The sequence below is a fragment of the Pelobates fuscus genome, chromosome 2 (genome assembly GCF_036172605.1).
Source record: "Pelobates fuscus isolate aPelFus1 chromosome 2, aPelFus1.pri, whole genome shotgun sequence".
Classification (NCBI taxonomy): domain Eukaryota; kingdom Metazoa; phylum Chordata; class Amphibia; order Anura; family Pelobatidae; genus Pelobates; species Pelobates fuscus.
The window spans coordinates 375,345,914-375,367,521 of NC_086318.1; positions in this window are offsets into that span (position 1 = coordinate 375,345,914).

Genomic DNA, 21,608 nt, shown 5'->3' on the forward strand with positions numbered 1-21,608 from the left:
AATGCACGCTATTGTGACACCAGATAGGAGTGGCACTGTGCACTGGCAGAGGTTGGCAGAGTACACGCTGTAGGTCTGACACACACTTATGAAGGACAATGACTGCTATTATATTACAGTCAAAAACTTTTTTGTTTTTAAATGCATGCTATTGTGACACCAGATATGAGTGGCAATGTGCACTGGCAGAGGTTGGCAGAGTACGCGCTGTAGGCCTGACACACACTTATGAAGGACACTGACTGCTATTATATTACAGTCAAAAACTTTTTTTGTTTTTAAATGCAAGCTATTGTGACACCAGATATGAGTGGCACTGTGCACTGGCAGAGGTTGGCAGAGTACATGCTGTAGGCCTGACACCCGCTTGAAGGACACTGACTGCTATTAGATTACAGTCAAAAACTTTTTTTGTTTTTAAATGCACGCTATTGTGACACCAGATAAGAGTGGCACTGTGCACTGGCAGAGGTTGGCAAAGTACATGCTGTAGGCCTGACACACACTTATGAAGGACATTGACTGCTATTATATTACAGTCAAAAAGTTTTTTGTCTTTAAATGCAAGCTATTGTGAAACCAGATATGAGTGGCACTGTGCACTGGCAGAGGTTGGCAGAGTACGCGCTGTAGGCTTGACACACACTTATGAAGGACACTGACTGCTATTATATTACAGTCAAAAACTTTTTTTGTCTTTAAATGCACGCTATTGGGTCACCAGATATGAGTGGCACTGTGCACTGGCAGAGGTTGGCAGAGTAGACGCTGTAGGCCTGACACACCCACTTGAAGACAACTAACTGCTATTCAATCTATAACAGTGAAAAAAACATTTTGGTGTTTAAATGCACGCTATTGTGACACCAGATATGAGTGGCACTGTGCACTGGCAGAGGTTGGCAGAGTACACGCTGTAGGCCTGACACACACTTATGAAGGACATTGACTGCTATTATATTACAGTCAAAAAGTTTTTTTGTTTTTAAATGCAAGCTATTGTGACACCAGATATGAGTGGCACTGTGCACTGGCAGAGGTTGGCAGAGTACATGCTGTAGGCCTGACACCCGCTTGAAGGACACTGACTGCTATTAGATTACAGTCAAAAACTTTTTTTGTTTTTAAATGCACGCTATTGTGACACCAGATAGGAGTGGCACTGTGCACTGGCAGAGGTTGGCAGAGTACACGCTGTAGGCTTGACACACACTTATGAAGGACACTGACTGCTATTATATTACAGTCAAAAACTTTTTTTGTCTTTAAATGCACGCTATTGGGTCACCAGATATGAGTGGCACTGTGCACTGGCAGAGGTTGGCAGAGTAGACGCTGTAGGCCTGACACACCCACTTGAAGACAACTAACTGCTATTCAATCTATAACAGTGAAAAAAACATTTTTGTTTTTAAATGCACGCTATTGTGACACCAGATATGAGTGGCACTGTGCACTGGCAGAGGTTGGCAGAGTACATGCTGTAGGCCTGACACACCCACTTGAAGGACACTGACTGCTATTAGATTACAGTCAAAAACATGTTTGTTTTTAAATGCACGCTAGTGTGATACCAGATATGAGTGGCACTGTGCACTGGCAGAGGTTGGCAGAGTACACGCTGTAGGCCTGACACCCGCTTGAAGGACACTGACTGCTATTAGATTACAGTCAAAAACTTTTTTTGTTTTTAAATGGACGCTAGTGTGACACCAGATATGAGTGGCACTGTGCACTGGCAGAGGTTGGCAGAGTAGACGCTGTAGGCCTGACACACCCGCTTGAAGACAACTAACTGCTATTCAATCTATAACAGTGAAAAACATTTTTGTTTTTAAATGCATGCTATTGTGACACCAGATATGAGTGGCACTGTGCACTGGCAGAGGTTGGCAGAGTACACGCTGTTGGCCTGACACACAGACGCTTGCAGACAACTAACTGCTATTCAATCTATTACAGTGAAAAAATTGTTTTTGTTTTTAAATGCACGCTATTGTGACACCAGATATGAGTGGCACTGTGCACTGGCAGAGGTTGGCAGAGTAGACGCTATAGGCCTGACACACACGCTTGAAGACAACTAACTGCTATTCAATCTAGAACAGTGAAAAAACTTTTTTGTTTTTAAATGCAAGCTATTGTGACACCAGATATGAGTGGTGGCACTGGGCAAGTGGGCACAGTATCCACTGTGAGCCTGACACAGAAGCTGGCAGGCAGGCAACTGCAATTATATTACACAGGAAAAAAAAGCAGACTGATGTTCTAGCCCTAAAAAAGACTTTTTGGGGTGCTGTCCTTACAGCAGAGATCAGATGAGTCCTTCAGGACTGTAGTGGACACCAAATACACTAGCCTAGCTATCCATTTCCCTATCAAATCAGCAGCAGCTACACTGTCCCTCCTCTCACTAAGAATGCAGCTTCAGAATGAATCTAAAATGGATGCTGTACAGGAGGTGGGAGGGTCTGGAAGGGAGGGTCTGCTGCTGATTGGCTGGAATGTGTCTGCTGACTGTGAAGCACAGGGTCAAAGTTTACTCAATGATGACGAATAGGGGCGGATCGAACCGCAAATATGTTCGCCCGCCGTGGCAAACGCGAACACGCTATGTTCGCCAGGAACTATTCGCCAGCGAACCGCTCGGTACATCACTAATAACCAATTACAAGATATAGGCATAATATGCAGTTTAGTGATTCAGCTGTTATCACTACAAAATATAAATAAAACAAAACCAAACACAGTGTAATTGTAACGAGAATATACCCCTACACGCAGGATCCAGCTAAACAGAAGGCAGTACCGAGGAGAGATACGTCTACCGGACCTTAGAATGGCCGGACTCGACGTATATAGGAGAAGTACAGAGTCAGGAACAATCCGAGGTCAAGGGCACAAAGAGACAGCGTAAACGAGAACAAGCCGGGGTCTGGTACACAGGAAACAGCAAGCCGGCAAACAGAACAGACAAGGATAAAGCGAAAACGAAGTCTGAATACAAAGCCAAGGTCAAATACGGAGGAACACAACTGAACACAACAAGCGCTAAGGGGAACTGAAACAGAAACCACGATAGGGCAAGGAACTTAAAGAGCTTTAAGAGCGCGCCCGAGACTCGCGGCGCACTCTTAGATTCAGGCGGGACATGTGACCGCATCTCGCGGTCACTGCCCGCCTTCCTGTCTGAAGCGTCGGATGAGCCGCGCTTGTAATGGGGGGATTGTGGCCTTCTCCTGCTGGTGGCCCCAAATGAAAGGATTCAGGAACTAAAGTGTTGTTGTAGAAAAATGCTTTATTGGCATATGATTGTAAAATTAATTAAAATTTAAAATTGATAAATAAAATTAAACAAGGGTCCTATACCTTTTAATCCTCCATAGAGGACCAATAACTCAGGGACCAATAACTAAAATGAATACAATAATGCACAGAATGCCTGGTGCAGCCTAACCTCTACCTCCCAAAATCCCATTTAAATACGAAATGTCCCAAAGAGCCCATTGGTGGTGCACTGGGTGTTGCTCGATGTTTCATCCTGATTGCGTGCCTAATAGATCTCCTGACCTATCCATTGTCCTCGGACTCCGACTCCCCCTTTTCCAGGTGCTATCATTTACCGTTGATTCCGTTGATTGCTGAGATGTATACGGCTACAGTCTCTCTCTTTCTGGATGACGCAGTTCAGTGCGTTCCAAATCGTCAAGATCCAATATGGCCATGCGTTCCAATATGCCACCTCGGAAGATGGAGAAAGTAAACCTATCTCCCTCTGTTGCTCGCAGAGATATTACAGTTGATCATTCCCTAGATACAATACAAAGCTATCTTAACAACAGCAATAGAATTTCATATCCTACGGACATTTACAAATATTATCTATTGCATCCACACTAGTTTCAAAATAAGCTAGACACTACTTTTTAAAATCTTATGCCTTTGTTAATTTTACAGTTTAGAATTTTACCTTTTGTTCCATATCCCCCCCCTTTACTGACAATGTGTTAAAAAGTTGATATCCATAGCGAGTTCTACCTTTAATAATTCCTTGATAGGCATATATATTATGTCATTGTGGTGTCATAGCCAATCTAGTAACATACCTTTTTTGCCACTCTAAAATTAAAGTGAAATAGTGCTTTCTTGTATTTTCCTTAACTTAAAGTGCGTAACCCCTTAGTGACCAGGCCATTTTTCAATTGTATTACCGTTAAGGACCAGGGCTCTTTTTACATTTCTGCAGTGGTTGTGTTTAGATGTAATTTGCCTCTTACACATTTACTGTACCCATACATATTATATACCATTTTTCTCGCTATTAAATGTTAATTCTAAAGATACCATCATTTTCATCATATCATATAATGTACTAGAATAAAAAAGTAAAATATGATAAAAAAACAAACAAAAAAAAACACAGCTGGCCATCATGCACCCATGTCCCAGTTGGAACATGTCTGAAGCCGACCAATGTAATTCACCTCCGTCAAACTGTATGTTTTTGAAAAGTACACACCCTAGGGCATTTCACATGGTGGCATTTGAACACTTTACATGCACTAATTCTACCACCAGTCTCTGTCAAACGTTTTTGTGGTGTTATTTTTCACTCACACATTCTACTTTGTGCATAGATTCTAAGCTCCTGTTAGGTGTTACTGCCAAAGGACACCACAATATGTACTTGGCATCATCTCCCGAGTACAGCGATAACACTCATGCATACGTTTGTCGGGTTCACTGGGGGGGTGCAAAGCAAAATGTCTGATATGCGTTTTTCAAATTTTATATATCTTGTTTGCCTATCTTGCTTTTGAGGGCCTTATCAGATATCCCAATGTATTTTCTTGCCATGAGCGTGCATATATTTGAAAAGTTTACACCCCACAGTAGTTGAAGAACGTGTGTGGAGGTAACTGTTCAATCCTCAATTTTACACACGCACACCGCTATTTGACTGTGATTTAGGAGAGCCCGCTGTTGGTTATTGCAAGAACACACCCCGGGTTGTTTTCTGCGAGGCCTCCTAAGGACACCCATGCCCCCCCATGCATAGGTCTGCCAGGATTTGGGGAAGGTACGGTAACAATTGAATGACTTGCCATTTGAGTTGAAATTGAGAGTATGTCTTCTGATAGGCCTATCTTTAGCTTGGGGCTTATCACATACCCCAGTTTTGTATATCGCCACAAAAGGGTACATACTTGAAACGTAGACACCCCGAGGTATTGCATGTATGTGGAGTGCTTTGATGCAACTTTTTTTTAGCCAGAAAAAAGATAAAACAAGTTGAAGAACGTGTGTGGAGGTAACTGTTCAATCCTCAATTTTACACACGCACACCGCTATTTGACTGTGATTTAGGAGAGCCCGCTGTTGGTTATTGCAAGAACACACCCCGGGTTGTTTTCTGCGATGCCTACTAAGGACACCCATGCCCCCCCATGCATAGGTCTGCCAGGATTTGGGGAAGGTACGGTAACAATTGAATGACCTGCCATTTGAGTTGAAATTGAGAGTATGTCTTCTGATAGGCCTATCTTTAGCTTGGGGCTTATCACATACCCCAGTTTTATATATCGCCACAAAAGGGTACATACTTGAAACGTAGACACGCACACCGCTTTTTGACTGTGGAACCCCCCCCCGGGTTTATCACGATTCCGGGAACCTAACACGCTAACAGACACACACACACACACACACAGAAAAGGTGCCGTACCGGACCTTAGAGTGGCCGGGCTAAGCACACACAGAATAGTCAGGAGACAAGCCGAGTCAGGGGAACCAGAAAACAGAATAACGAGAAACAAGCCGAGGTCAAAGGGTAGGAGAAAGTCACAAAGTCAGTTTAACAAGCCAGAGAGTACGTAACCACAAATCACAAGTTCAGAATCAATACTATACAGCAAAGACCACAACAGGGCAGGGAGGAACAGGAAAGGTGAGTATAAATACCCTAGGTTAAATTCTGATTGGATAACTTCCAATCAGAATTAACAATCACATGTGGGAGATATCTAAGCCTCCCACTGTGATTGTGGTACTGTTGCTTTAACGCCGGGTCACTCACGTGACCCCGGCGTTTGCATAAATCAACGACCTTTCAGCGTGCAGCGTTATACATGCTGCCGCTGGGAGGCGTGACGGATGCGAGCGGCGGAGAGGAGACGCCGCTCGCCGACAGGTAGGAGGAGGGGAGACCGCGGGTGGCGATGGACTGAGGGTGAGTGCTGCGAGTTGCGAGCAGCCTCCCCTACTAGCCGCCCGCGGACCCCTGACAGGGTTGTTTTCTGCGAGGCCTCCTAAGGACACCCATGCCCCCCATGCACGGGGTAAATGTAACAACCCCCCCCCCAAAGAAAAAGACACCAAAAAAAAAAAACTGAACGGCAAAAAATAAATTAAAAATGGGCCAGCGTGTGGTATCGTTTGAAACAGTCTCCAATGCAGAGTCCAGGCTGCCCAGGGCAATCAGGACAGTAATATACACTGTCTTTTCTCTGCCCCCTCTTAAAACAGACCCTGCATCTTTTTTGGGGATTCTGTTTTGCCGCAGTAGGGGGAATTTTAAAAATAAAATGTGTAGCCCCAACTCTGCTCTCTCCCATCACCGCCCGGGGAGCAGGTGCATCACGGTACAAAATCCCCGAAATGATCTGGAGCTGAAACTGTAAAAATCTCAGTTGCGTCCCGGGGTTTGCTTTTTTGAACAACAAGAAAGCGTTGTGGGTTGCAATCTGCATTAGGTAGATTGCAACCTTTTTGTACCAGGCCCTTGTCTTTCGTATAACTAGGTAGGGCTGCAGCAGCTGATCTGCCAGATCAACCCCACCCATATGACGGTTATAGGCCTTGATGCACACTGGCTTCCTCGTTCTCTCAGCTCTGCCACGTACAGGGACCTCCACAGTCCCCTCAGTGTGGATGGTGGTAAGAAGGTACACATCCTTCTTGTCTCTGTACTTAACTGCCAACAGCTCCTCTTGGCGCAGAGCTGAGGTCTCCCCCCTCCGTAGCCGGGTGCGTGCAAGTTGTCCTGGGAAACCTGTGCTGTTCTTTTTAATTGTGCCGCAAGCTACTGTATCAAAACAGTACAGTAGCTTGAACAAAGGGACACTTGTATAAAAATTGTCAGTATACAAGTGGTACCCTTTGTTCATCAGGGGGAATATCAGGTCCCAGACAATCTTGCCACTGGTTCCCATATGTTCTGGGCCAGGGCCGGACTGGGATAAAAATTCAGCCCGGGCATTTTTTTTATCACAGCGGCCCACTAAGAAGGGGGCGGGGCAGAGAGGGTGTGTTTTGTCATCACTAACGACAAACACGCCCCCTCTCAAAGTGCAGGCCAGGGCAGACCATGCGCAGAGCTCTGCTAAAGAGCTCTAGCATGAGAAAAAATCCCTGTATTAGTTCTGCACAGTGCAAGCAAATTTAATAACATGATTGCACTGTGTTTCCTTGCAACTTGTCTCTGGTGTCTCTATAAATGGATACCAGGAGACAAAAAGGCCAGGAAAGAGTATTGTGCATGTGTTTGGAGCCTGCTTGTGGTATTGTGTGTGTGTATAGAGTGAGCCGATTGTGGTGTGGTATTATGTAATAAGGTCGGTTTTAGTCGTGTTGTGTTTGTGGTGTAATGTAATGCATATGTGGCTAGGGGCTGTAGAGAATGTGTGTATAGGGGATGTAGCAAGTGTGTGTGTGTGTGTGTGTATAGGTGATGCAGTGTTTGTAGAGAGTGTGTGTTTAGGGGTGTAGTATGTGTTTGCTTACAAGGAATCTAGTGTGTGTATAGGGGATCCAGAGTGTGTATGTCAGGAATGTAGTGTGTGTGTGTGTATATATGTTTGGAAGTATTGTGTATGTGTGTGGTGCAGTGTGTTGGGGAGGTTCTGTGTGTATGTGAGGGGTGCAGCATGTGTGTATGATGGATGCTGTGTGTGATGTGTGTGAGGGTGCTGTGTATGATGTGTTTTGTGATAGTGCTGATTGTGATGTGTGTGTGAGTGCGATGTGAGTGAGAGTGCCGAGTGTGATAGTGCTGTGGATAATGTGTGTGAGGTGTGAGGGTGCTGTGTGTGAGGGTGCCGAGTGTGATAGTGCTGTGTGTGATGTGTTTTGTGATAGTGCTGAGTTTGATGTGTGTGAGAGAGTGCCGAGTGTGATAGTGCTGTGTATGATGTGTGTGATAGTGCTGAGTGTGATGTGTGTGTGAGTGCCGAGTGTGATAGTGCTGTGTATGATGTGTGTGATAGTGCTGAGTGTGATGTGTGTGTGAGTGCTGAGTGTGATAGTGCTGTGGATGATGTGTGTGAGTACTGATGGTGATGTGTGTGAGGGTGCCGAGTGTGATAGTGCTGTGGATGATGTGTCTGAGAGTGCTGAGGGTGATAGTGCTGTGGATGATGTGTCTGAGAGTGCTGAGGGTGATAGTGCTGTGGATGATGTGTGTGAGAGTGCTGAGGGTGATAGTGCTGTGGATGATGTGTGTGAGAGTGCTGAGGGTGATAGTGCTGTGGATGATGTGTGTGATAGTGCTGAGGGTGATGTGTGTGATAGTGCTGAGGGTGATGTGTGTGAGTGCTGTGTGTGAGAGTGCTGTGTGTAAATGTTATGGATTGTGTTTTGTGGTAAATATACAAATAAATAAATCTAAGCAGGCATTATGTCCCCCCCCCTCCCTTCTTACCTTTTAGCCTGGGAGGGGGGGACCGGCATGGTGGTATCTGGGAGGGGGTTCAGTCACTCGCCCAGCATCCCTGGTGGTCCTCGTGGTGAGTGAACTCTAGCCTGCAGGCTAGAGTTCACTCTCGCGAGATCCGGTCGTTGCCATGGCAACGCGCCGGATCTCGCGAGAGGAACCCGGCGGAGCTGCAAGATAGAGCTCCGCCGGGTCCTCTCTCTCCCTCCCTTCCTCCCCAGCCGCAGGTCTATGAAAGTGGGCCGGTGAGGGAGATCTTTGATCTCCCCACCGGCCCGTCGTGGCAAACTGCGGGGCCGGCGCTCGGATAGTGCCGGCCCTGCAAAGACCGGCAGGGGAGATCCTGGGACCTTCCCCTGCCGGCCTCAGCCCATGGCCACCGCGGCCCACCGGGCATTTGCCCGGTGTGCCCGATGGCCAGTCCGGGCCTGTTCTGGGCAACCTGGAGGGTCAAGGTGGCTATCCTTTCCCTCGTACACCCGGAAGGCCTGAGTATACCCAGTCTCGCTATCACAGAGCTTATACATCTTTACACCATACCTAGAGCGCTTGGAAGGAACATACTGCTTGAATCCCAGCCTTCCCTTATACTTCATCAGGGATTCATCCACGCATATATTCCTTCCAGGTGTATAAGCCTCTGCAAACCTGGCAGCAAAGTGGGTAATCAGGGGACGGATTTTATACAGCCTGTCAAACTGGGGATGCTCCCTAGGGGGACACAGGTTGTTGTCGCTGAAGTGCATGAAATGCAGAATCATTTCATACCTCTTCCTCGACATACATTGGGAGTAAATGGGGGTAGAGCAGATGGGGCTACTGCTCCAGTAGGAGCGGATGGAGGGCTTCTTTATGATGCCCATCAGCATAGTCAATGCCCAGAATCTTTTAAATTCTGGCACATCGATGGGGGCCCATTGCTGCTTTGCCAAAAAAGAGTCCGGTTTTGTAGCTCGGAATTGATGGGCATATAAATTAGTTTGGGCGACAATGTTCCCCAATTCATCATCGCCCAGAAACACCTCCATAAACTGCTGAGGGCTAAATCCTGTGACATCCAAATTAATGCCAGGATTTGCAGTAAAGGATGGGATGTCTGGCCTCTGGTTATGAGGCACTACCCACTCCTCAGCAGTTCTGCCAGCTGGAGCAGCACGTCTCCTTCTGGCAGGGGGACTAGCAGGCACAGATACAACATCACCAGATACATCACTAGCAGTAGACACTGTATCGAGTGATGATGTATCTGAGCACCTGGCAGGGTCAAAATCAGGGTCAGAGTCTGACATAGACGCGTCAGACTCTAGCGCAAGGGTGGCATATGACTGCTCAGCGCGGGTTGTCTTCCGTGACCCGTGTGCCATGATCACAATTGCTTTACTTAGTGACCTGTCACAAAAAAAAAAAAAATAACCCCTGAAAAAATGAACAGACAGCAAAATAAGTGATGCTGTGCAAGAGCCTGTGATCTGTATAGTGATCACTGGCAGGGCAGGGGTTAATCGTTCTGAAAAGAGCTTTTGGGTCTCAAAAAAGATCACACAAAAAATGAACCCCTAAAAAAAAAAAGGATACAAACAGCAGAAAAGATCTGCTGTGCAAGAGCCAGTGATTATAGTGATCACTGGCAAGACAGGAGTTAATGGCTCTGAAAAGAGCCTTTGGGTCTCAAGATTTTACAAATCCCTACCTATAAATACCTAAATCTCTCTAGCTAAACCACAGATCTCTCTCTCTCTCTCTCTCTCACACTAAAACGCAAGTGAAGAGAGGGAGGCAGATCCACACTAAACAGAGAAATGGGGAACACACTTGGGATGAAATTGCTAATGGGGCAAGCTGTGATTGTATGACTCCAGCCTGCCCCTTATGATGCGTCATGCTAGGGACGCCCCCAGAAGCCCCATGATTCACTGCCTTTCGAAAAAAAAAAGGGGGGGGGGGGGGGGAGTTAATATTGATCATTTTCTTTATTTTATATTTATTTTTTTATATATATTATTTTATATGCACGGAGTGCCAGGACCCCTCAAGGCACTCATCACATGCAGTACATCACTGCTATACTATCAGAGCTTCCAGAGCTCAAAATAGGTGCAGACGTTCCAGGTACGTCTAAGGTCATTATGGACTGTTTTCTGCCAGACGTACCTGATACGTCCGCAGTCGGGAAGGGGTTAAATTATTTATTTCTAATTATGTTATTTTATTTAGTGTTTTAAAGTGCCCGCTTTGTCCTTGTAAATAACCTCGTAATCTCGCTATTATTCATCAAAATTGCTACATATACATTATTTTTCACTTCTATCTTTCTCCTTGACTCCTATATTATTATTATTGTTATTGCCATATAAATAGTACCAACAGATTTCGTAGCGCTTTACAATATTATAAGAGTTGGGGATATAACTATAAATAGAACAATTACAAGAAAACTTACAGGAACGATATGTTAAAGAGGACCCTGCTCAAACAAGTTTGCAGTTGTAGGAGGTGGTGTATAAAACACATTAAGACAGGAAATGGCAATCAAATAAGGTGTGAGTGAAGCAGAGCTGAAGGAGAGAGTAAAGTGCTGACTTTTAGGAGAGAGCAAGAAACAGGTATGTGAAGCAGAGGTTACTCTGGGAGGCCACAAGCTTTCCTAAAGAGATGGGTTTTAAGGCACTTCTTAAATGATTGAAGACTAGGGGAGAGTCTGATGGCAGTAGGTAGGCTATTCCATAGGAAGGGAGCCACTCTCAAGAAGTCCTGCAAGCGTGCGTTGGCCGTACGGGTGCGAGCAGCGGACAGGAGAAGGTCATGGGCAGAGCCAAGAGGCAGATAAGGGGCATACCTATTGATCTGTGAAGAGATATAAGAGGGGCTTGAATTGTTCAGAGCTTTAAAGGTATGGGTTAGCACTTTGAATTGACTCCTATAGGATACAGGAAGCCAATGTAAGGACTAACAGAGGGGTGAGGTGTGAGAGGACCGACTAGAGAGGAAAATCAGTCTGGCGGCAGCATTCATTATAGACTATAGCGGGGCAATATGGCTTATGGGAAGACCAATTGGGAAAGGGTTACAATAATCCATGCAGGAAATTACTTCATTACTTTCCTTTTATATGTGTCTTCGAGTGTATATTCCCAAGTGTGTTATTACACTAAATTGATGAGGTAAGTGGACCCCTCTATCACTTTAAATGTATATAGCGCTCCACTAATTGGTGTATATGTTATATGTGGAGATGACCAGTGAGGGACAGGGGATAGCAGTTGTGAATATCAGCTGACAGCTGCTGGAGGTTAATAGAATTAAGGTCCCTCCTGAGTTGATGTGGCTTAGGCTGAGCTTGTTGGGTGAGGGGGTACTTGAGAGCAAACAATAAGAGGTGGTTATCAGAGAGAGGAAATGGAGTGTTGCAGATATTAGATACTGTACATGCATAAGAGAAAATGAGGTCAAGGTTATTGCCAGCTACATGGGTGGGTTAATGGGAATATTGAAGTTCCGAGCATTAGGGATGGAATATTATAAGAGAGGAAGTAGGGTAGCCAGGCAGCAAAGTTGTCAAGGAAGAGGAGAGGGGAGCCAGGGGGGCGATAAATAACGGCAATGTTAGCAGAGAGGGGTTTGAAGAGGCAAATCGAATGAATTTCAAATGATGGGAAAGAGAGGGAAGGGAGGGTGGATAGAGGTTTGAAGGAGCAGTGAGGTGAGAGGAGAAATCCTACACTACCACCTTTACATTCAGAGTGTCTTGGGTTATGGGTAAGTTGAAGACCATCAAATGATAAAGATGCAAGGGTAGCAGTGTCAGAGGAGGAGAGCCATGTTTCTGTTAAGGCTAGTAAATCTTGGGAACGAGAGATGAAGAAGTCGTGAACAGCAGTGGATTTTGTAATATTGCAAACAGAGCGTGTATTCTAGAGGGCAGTATTGAAGGAGGATTTAGAGTAAGAGTAACATGAGATGGGTATGAGATTTGTGTGGTTCCTTGAGTTAGTACGTGGTTGGTTGCTGAGATGGGACCTGGGTTTGGAGAGACATCACCAGCTATATCAGGGGTAGGCAACCTTTTAGCAGCACTGTGCCGATATAGGATTGTGATGTCCCGTAGCGTGCCGATCCTATTTTTTAAATTGAGGTGTGTATGCTGCCGTATTCTGCTTGTGTTATTTTTACTGTAATTGCTTTGTATCGTTGTATTTATGCGTATATGAGCTATTAATTGTATATGTTCATTAGTAGTTAATGGTATCGTGTATGATACCTCTGAATGTCGGCTGTTTATGAGGGCAGCTTGTGGATTTTTTTGTGGATGGATATGTCACATTGTGTGTTTAGTAGTGTGTGGGGGCTGTTTGGGGTAATGCATGTGAGAGGCTGCATGTGGGGTTGTGTGCATGTATGTGGATTGTTAGTGGTGTTGCATTTATGGGGATTGTGTGTATGTTTGTGTGTAGGCTGTTCATATTGTTTGTATGAGGGAAGGGTTATTGTGCATTTCTGTGTATATCTAGCAGTGTGGGTGGCTTCCCTGGGTTCCAGTGGGGACCAGGCCGGCCAGGTACAGGTCAAGGACAGGAGCTGCAACAGCAGCGGCAGGCTGCTCTGCTACAGTGTGGATTCCTATTCACAAGTGCTGGGAGGAAGTGATCTACGTGCTGCAATGCTTTAAAAAGAGGATTGTCCTTCACCATCTCTTCGTATTAGCAGATATCTGAAGTTTTACTGGGACTCCTGATAGGACAGAGCCTGTTTGGCTCTAGCAGCCTTGAGTGCCGTGCAAAGTCACCTCGAGTGCCGTGCATGGCACTAGTGCTGTAGGTTGCCTACCCCTGAGCTATATTATTCCCAACCTGTTATAAGAGGGAAGAAAAAGGAGAGAAAAAAGGGAAAAGGGAAAAAAGAAGAAGAAAAATACCCCAGAGTTACTATGCCAACCTATTTTAGTAAACAGACCAGATCTATGTCCTCATTTAGTCCTTTTGGTGTTAAAGTTTGCCGTCTGTGGATCTACTATGTTTCACGTTGTGCCAAACTATTGATTCTATTTCCTCCTCTCCAATGTGGCAAAGTTATTTCTATTCCAACACAGATGAGTCCTGACAAATTGACCTCTGGGTAGGTATTACAGTGAACCAGGACCGAATAGGACATTGAACTTTTTTTTCTTACTTTCAAGTCTCTTTTAGTACGGTCCATATATTGTTTGCCACATGGACACTGCAATAAATACACTACATAGTCCATGTGGCATCCAATACTAGTTTTAATGGGAAAGGTTTCCCCCGTAACTTTACACACAACATGAGAAGTTTTATTTATGGTAAATGTTGACCATGTTTTACATCTGTTACAACCCTTGAAGCCCTTATTTCCATTTTTTGTGTTTGCTTCCTTTTAATAGCATAGCTCAGAGCTAAGAGATTCTTAAAGTTTCTATTTTCAGGTAGTGTTCTCCCTAGTATTGAGTCTTCCATTAAAATTGGCCAGAATTTTTGCAGACTATTTTTGATCTTCCAATGGTCTGTGTTATATTGTGTGACAAACACACATTTAATTTGTTCCCCTGAGTTTTGTTTTGGTGGTTTGGTGATCCATTAATAGTTCATTCCTATCCACTTTGAACACAATTCTAATTTCATTCTCTATTGAGTTTTTATTGTAACCTTTTTTAACAAGTTTAGTTTTAATTTGTTGAACTTGTTGTATGGAATTGTTAATCTGGGAACAGTTACATCTCACTCATGTAAGTTGTCCTCTGGCTATCCCCTTGAACCATGGTTAGTGATGACAGCTACTCTTGTGGACGTAACTGTTGCCATCTGTGGGTTTAAAGTAACATTTAGTCCTAATTTGTCCCTCCTCACTGAAAAGGGTAATGTCTAAGAAATATATTTATTTTTGGTTCCAAACTGGTGAAAAACAAAAGTAATACTGATTACAGTGTAAATAATCCACAAAGTATTAAAATATTGATTAGGGTCCTCTCCATATTATAATAACATTGTCTATATACCACCACCAGAGCACCAGGTTGTCCCTCCAGTCCTGCCCTGACCACACAAAGAGATCTCCCCATCTCCTCATGTTGGTGTTGGCATAACTGGAGGCAAACCTGATGCCCATGGCGATCCCTGTGGTTTGTAAATCAAAACAACCCTCAAAGAAAAAAGAATTGTGCTCCAAAATAAACTGAACTGCTATTAAAATTAATGTTCTCAAATTATCTGACATGTCATGATCCTGTTTCATAAACAAATTTATAGCTTCAAGACCCAAGTTGGCTAATGACTGTATATAGTGATGCCACATATAGTTGGGCATCACTATATATGACTGTATATAGTGATGCCCAACTATATTCATCCTGCCATTCTTTGTGTCCTCTCTATATAATAGAGCTTTCTGAGCATATGTTTGCAGGTGGGAATCTACAAATGCGGATACATTTGTAGTGATGGAATTTATACTGCTAATGACAGGGCGGCCCGGTGGATATTGGAGATTTTTGTAAATTTGGGGAAAAATGTTTGGGGTAATGCTTTCATCTGTTTTGGCTTTCTCTAGTATTTGCTTCAGTTTATGATTAAACAGGACTGTGGGGTTACCATCTAATTTTTTATATGTTTTTGGATCTCCCAAGATGTTATTAGATTCCTGTAAACAGAATTTCAAAGACACTATCACGATGCCGCCCCCCTTGTCTGCCTCTTTAATGACAATATCTTCTCTATCCATTATATTTTTTAACAGAATTTCCTCCTCTCTTGTTAACCCCTTAAGACCGCAGCCAAATGTACAAGTTGTGATCCAAAAAAAACGTAAACAAAACCTGGCATTTGCGCTATATGTCTGTCCAACCGTAATTCACCTCTTTCATATTAAATGCACCCACACTTATTATATATCATTTTATTCAGGGGAAACAGGGCTTTCAATTAACATCAAATATTTAGGTATGGAACATAACTTAATATGAATACAATATAAAAAAATGAGAGAAAATAAGATTTTTTTAAATTTTCTTAGTTCTATGTGACATTCTAACTGTGAATGTCATAATACTGTTTGCTTTTACTGCAATAAAATACACAGATTTGTATTCAGAGATGTCTCACGTGTAAAACAGTACCCCCTATGTACAGGTTTTATGGTGTTTTGGGAAGTTACAGGGTCAAATAAAGCATGTTACACTTTTCAGTTTTTTCACATTGAAATTTGCCAGTTTGGTTACGTTGCCTTTGAGACTGTATGGTAGCCCAGGAATGAGAATTACCCCCATGATTGCATACCATTTGCAAAAGTAGACAACCCAAGGTATTGCAAATGGGGTATGTCCAGTCTTTTTTAGTAGCCACTTGGTCACAAACACTAGCCAAAGTTAACGTTAATATTTGTTTGTGTGTGAAAAATGCAAAAAACTAATTTGAAAGCCAATTTTGGCCAGTGTTTGTGACTAAGTGGCTACTAAAAAAGACTGAACATACCCCATTTGCAATACCTTGGGTTGTCTACTTTTGCAAATGGTATGCCATTATGGAGGTAATTCTTATTTCTGGGCTACTATACGGTCTCAAAGCCAACGTAACCAATCTGGCGAATTTCATTGTGAAAAAAATGAAACGCAAGCCTTATGTTTGACTCTGTAACTTTTGAAAACACCCTAAAACCTGTACATGAGGGGTACTGTTATACTCAGGAGACTTTGCTGAACACAAATATTTGTGTTTCAAAACAGTAAAAAGTATTACAGCAAAAATATTGTCAGTGTAAGTGCCGTTTGTGTGCGAAAAATGCAATAAATTTCCCTTTCCCTGACGATATCATTGTTGTAATACATTTTACGGTTTTGAAACACAAATATTTGTGTTCAGCGAAGTCTCCCGAGTAAAACAGTACCCCCCATGTACAGGTTTTATGGTGTCTTGGAAAGTTATAGGGTTAAATATAGTGCTAGCAAATTAAATTCCCTATACTTTCGGCCTGGGTTGTTAGGCAGGTCCCGCTAATTGTAATTAATTAGGATACCTAATTATGTAAAATTATTACATAAATATATATGTAAAATTATTATATATACACGTGTGTGGATATATATATATGTATATATATATGTATATAATTTTTTTACAATTATTTTTATTTATATATAGGTATACATATAGTGATGTATACGTATATACTTAGGTATATACATATATATATCATTTCGTTCTACGAGTATTTTGATATCAATATATATATATATTAATATCAAAATACAGTTAGAACGAAATTACACACATATATATTTTTAATTATTTTTTTTAATTGTTTTATTTATTTTTTTAACGTATTTATATTTTTTTTATTATAAAATATATATATATATATATAATTATAATTATGTATATATTTAATCAATATCCTTCTACGTGTATTTTGATATTAATATATATATATATAATTATATATATAAATATTAAAATACACTTAGTGTATGTGTAAATGTGTGTGTCTATATATATATAAATGATCTAAGTATATTTTATTTTTAACTTTAATTTTTATTTATTTTTTACTTTAAGGGGTTAAGAGGGGAGGAGAGGGGCAGAGACAGTGTCAGCCAGTGATTTTACATCACTGGCTGACACACAGGATCAGTGATCACAGTGACAGGCTGTCACTGTGATCACCTCCTGCAGATCACGGTAATTGGCCACAGGGGGAGTGCCTGGGTGGCCAGGCATGCCCCCCACCGTGATCTGCAGGGGGATCCTGCCTGAAGTTACTATGGGTCAGCCAATAGGCTGACACATAGTAACTCTGATCGCAGTGACAGGCTGTCACTGCGATCAGATCGCAGGGAGAGGCTGTCTCTGCATTCAGATCGCAGAGACAGCCTCTCCCTGCGATCAGACTCTGCAGATCGCGGTCACTGACCGCAGGGGGACTGCCTGGGGGGCCAGGCATGTCCCCCGACCGCGATCTGCAGATTTAAAATGCGGCCGGCTCCATGTGTCAGCCGATTTTAAAATCGGCTGACACATGGTAAATACCGATCGCAGTGACAGCCTGTCAATGCAATCGGAAGCTGCAGACCGCGGTCCCCAGGCACAGGGGGGCTGCCTGGGGGGCCAGGCATGCCCCCTGACCGCGATCTGCAGCGGCCATGTTCCGCCGGCCACATGGGGCTGAAGACCGCCCAGGACGTACTATGCCGTCCTGCGGCGTTTAGAGCCGCCCAAATAAGGACGGCATAGTACGTCCTGCGGTCTTAAGGGGTTAAATTGTGAGCGCTATGATTATTTATATTATTGGAATGGGACCATGTACATTTTTTAAACTCCTTGTCGACCATGTTTTCAAAGGTCTCCAAGTGGAAACCCTTTCTTTGCACTGGAAAGAAACTTGATTTAGGTTTAAAATGTTAATTGATGGATTTCACTCCTTTGTGATCTAGTATGATGGGAAATTTAAGAAAGTGTATTTTAATTGTCAGGGAACTATATTTTTAAGTCAATGTATAGATTGAAATAATTTACTTTTTGACTTGGAGTAAATTGTATTCCTAATCTAATAGGTTGATTTATTTGTTTGATAATGGGGTACCTGATAAACTGAAAATTCCCTTCTCTACTTCTTTAGCTGACAGAATTATTAATTTCTCAGGGAATTGGTGTAGTCTTCCACTCTCATCCTTTTGTGGGGGGACTCTGTACGCAGAGGGGAGAAGCAAACTGGATGTTCCCACCACTTATTAATTTAGTTAACCCCTTCAGGACGGAGTCAATAGTGCACGTTCTGATCAAAACAAAACGTAAACAAAAACTGGAATTTGCGCTATATGTCTGTTCACCCGTAGTTCCCCTCTTTCAAATTATATGCACCCACACTTATTATATATCATTTTGTTCAGGAGAAACAGGGCTTTAATCTATCATTAACTATTCATATATGGAACATCATTTATTATGAATAAAAGTAAAAAAAATGTGAGAAAATAAGATTTTTTTTAAAATTAGCATTTCCGTCTGACATTTTAACTGTGAATGTCATAATACTGTTAGGTTTTACTGCAAAAAAATGCACATATTTGTAATCAGCTATGTCTCACGAGTACAACAGTACCCCCCATTAACAGGTTTTATGTTGTTTTGGAAAGTTACAGGGTCAAATATAGAACATTACATTTTCAAATTGAAATTTGCCAGATTGGTAATGTTACCTTTGAGATGGTGTGGTAGCCCAGGAATGAGAATTACCCCCATAATGGCATACCATTTGAAAAAGTAGACAAGCCAAGGTATTGAAAGTGGGGTATGTTTAGTCTTTTTTAGTAGCCACTTAGTCACAAACACTTTGAGAGCGATCACATGGCCCCCGGGGGCCTGATTTGCCGTGGGAGGGCTGCCTGGGCTGTGAGGCAGTCCTCCCGAAGCGGATCGCGGCGGAGGTAAGTATAACTTACCTCCTGGGGCTGCAAGCCGTTACGGCGTGCTATGCCGTCATAACGGCGTTAAAGCCCACTTAACCCGTGACGGCATAGCACGCCGTAACGGCGTTAAGGGGTTAATAGCAGAAAGCACACAACTAGCAATGTCCCGACTCATTGTGGTTCCTATATTCAAAAAGGGTTTAAAAATATTTGCCTGGAAATTATATACCTGTGAGCTTAAGAAACTAGAGATTTATTCTAAGACAAAGGATAGGGTTTTTTTACAGTAAGAACAAGGATGTGGAATTTTATAGCATGACAGGAGGCTTCATATTTGCTTAAGTCTCTCTTTACTAGAACTCCACAGCAGCACATTAACATAGAGATAAAAACACCAGAGACAAAAAAAATCAGGAATCTATAAAAGGCTTCTCCCAACTAACTATTTCCTCTTTCTTTGCTGCTCCGCAGACAGTACAGGTCAGAGTACCACTGCCTCCTGTTATATATGGGTGGTTGTGGATATTTTACTGTATTTATATGTTTATTACTGTATTGATTTATTTGTTTAGAGGGTATTTTTGCATCTACCTTCTTAGTGCTGTAGGGATTGATTTATTTAGCTATACTGTATTTTCTCCATCTACCTTCTTAGTGCTCTAGTGATTGATTTATTTAGCTATACTGTATTTTCTGCATCTACCTTCTTAGTGCTATAGGGATTGATTTATTTAGCTATACTGCATTTTCTGCATCTACCTTCTTAGTGCTGTAGGGATTTATTTATTTAGCTATACTGTATTTTCTGCATCTACCTTCTTAGTGCTGTAGGGATTGATTTATTTAGCTATACTGTATTTTCTGCATCTACCTTCTTAATGCTCTAGTGATTGATTGATTTAGCTATCTGTATTTTCTTCACCTACCTGCTTAGTGCTGTAGTGATTGCTTGATTGCTTGATTTATTTACTCTGTCTTTCTGCATCTACCTTCTTATGGCTGCAGGGATTTATTTGTTTAGAATGTGTTTACTTCCCTACTGCTATTATGATTTATTTATTTAGATTGCATTTTTCTGTCCCTACTTTTTTGCTGTAGGGATGTATTTTATCTTGTGATTTTTCTACATTTTCCTGTTGGGGATCGTTTTTTTTCTTGGGTTTGGGGGGGGGGGGGTTCTCTTCCTCCCTCTACCTTTCCTGGGTGGCTTTGCCCCCTTCACTTTTCGTCAATTTTGCGGCCGCTGGAAAGCGGTCCTCCGACCGCTTTCCATTGCCGACCGCCGGGACCCCGGAGTAAGACTCCGGTGGTCCCACGTGTTGGATCCCGCCCGCCGGCTCAGTCCGCTGAGCGAGATCCTCTGCTTCCCATGCAGCCTCTGTGGCCCTGAGCATCCACTTCCCCGTGACCGCGTGGTTGGGTGGGGGCGGGGCCGGCCAGTTACCAGACTTACCGCATTAGTTCCGTCGGTGGCAGGCACATGTGCTGTAGCTTTGACTGGGACTCAGCTATGACTTGGGTGCATTGCACCCTCAGGCTGTCCTGGCTTTGTGCCCCATGTGGCTGGCAGGTAAGGCTACTGGGGACCATAGTGGATGATATAGATCACAGGCATGCTATATAGAGCTGTGCACAACCCCTCAAGGGTTACAGGCACAACTGGCAGTGTTACCACTTATACTCATGTTTACACAGAAGGATGTTATGTACGGATGCACAGAAGAGCATGCCAAGCCTACTGCCACATACTCACGCTTGTGCATTGCATGCGCTGCCTAACTTGCCTTGGTCACTATATGGGGTGCTGCCCTTATCTCCCTGCCGGTGACTCTTGTCCTCTATACTCCTTGAAGTCGCTTTGCCTGGGACCGCTGCACAGGAGAACCCTTATCCGGGTTAACAGTGCAGACAATGACTACTATGGCAGTGACCGCCTCTGTGGAATTAGCCTTCAGCCAGGGTCCTCCCTTAAGCTTATCAGGAGTGTAACACTAGAGGGCCCACCTTTAAAACGGCAGACGACTTGAACGAGTCAGATTCTCCTGGAGGAGAGCAGGCAAGGGCACATAAGCGCTACTGGAAGGGTGAAGGCCCTGAACCAGTGACTTGAATGAGTCAGACTCTCCTTGAGGAGAGCAGGCAAGTGCACATGAGCGCTACTGGAAGGGTGAATGCCCTGAACCAGGCTCCCAAAAAGATAAGACTCCGAGGAGTGGCTAACCCCTCTGCAGTCGGCCAGACTGCCCTGCCTATATGGCGCGGGGGAGGCGATGACCACCGGATGCGGCAGTGACCACTTTCTTAAAAAGGCAGCCGACTTGGAGGAGTCAGACTCTCTGAGTGGAGAGCAGTCAAGGGCGCATAAGCACTATGGGTAGGATGAAGGCCCGGAACCAGACGTCCAGAAAGATTAGACTCCGGAGAAGTGTCTAGCCCTGATATGAACGACCTTGACGGCCACACGACACTGCCTTTGTGGCGCAGGGG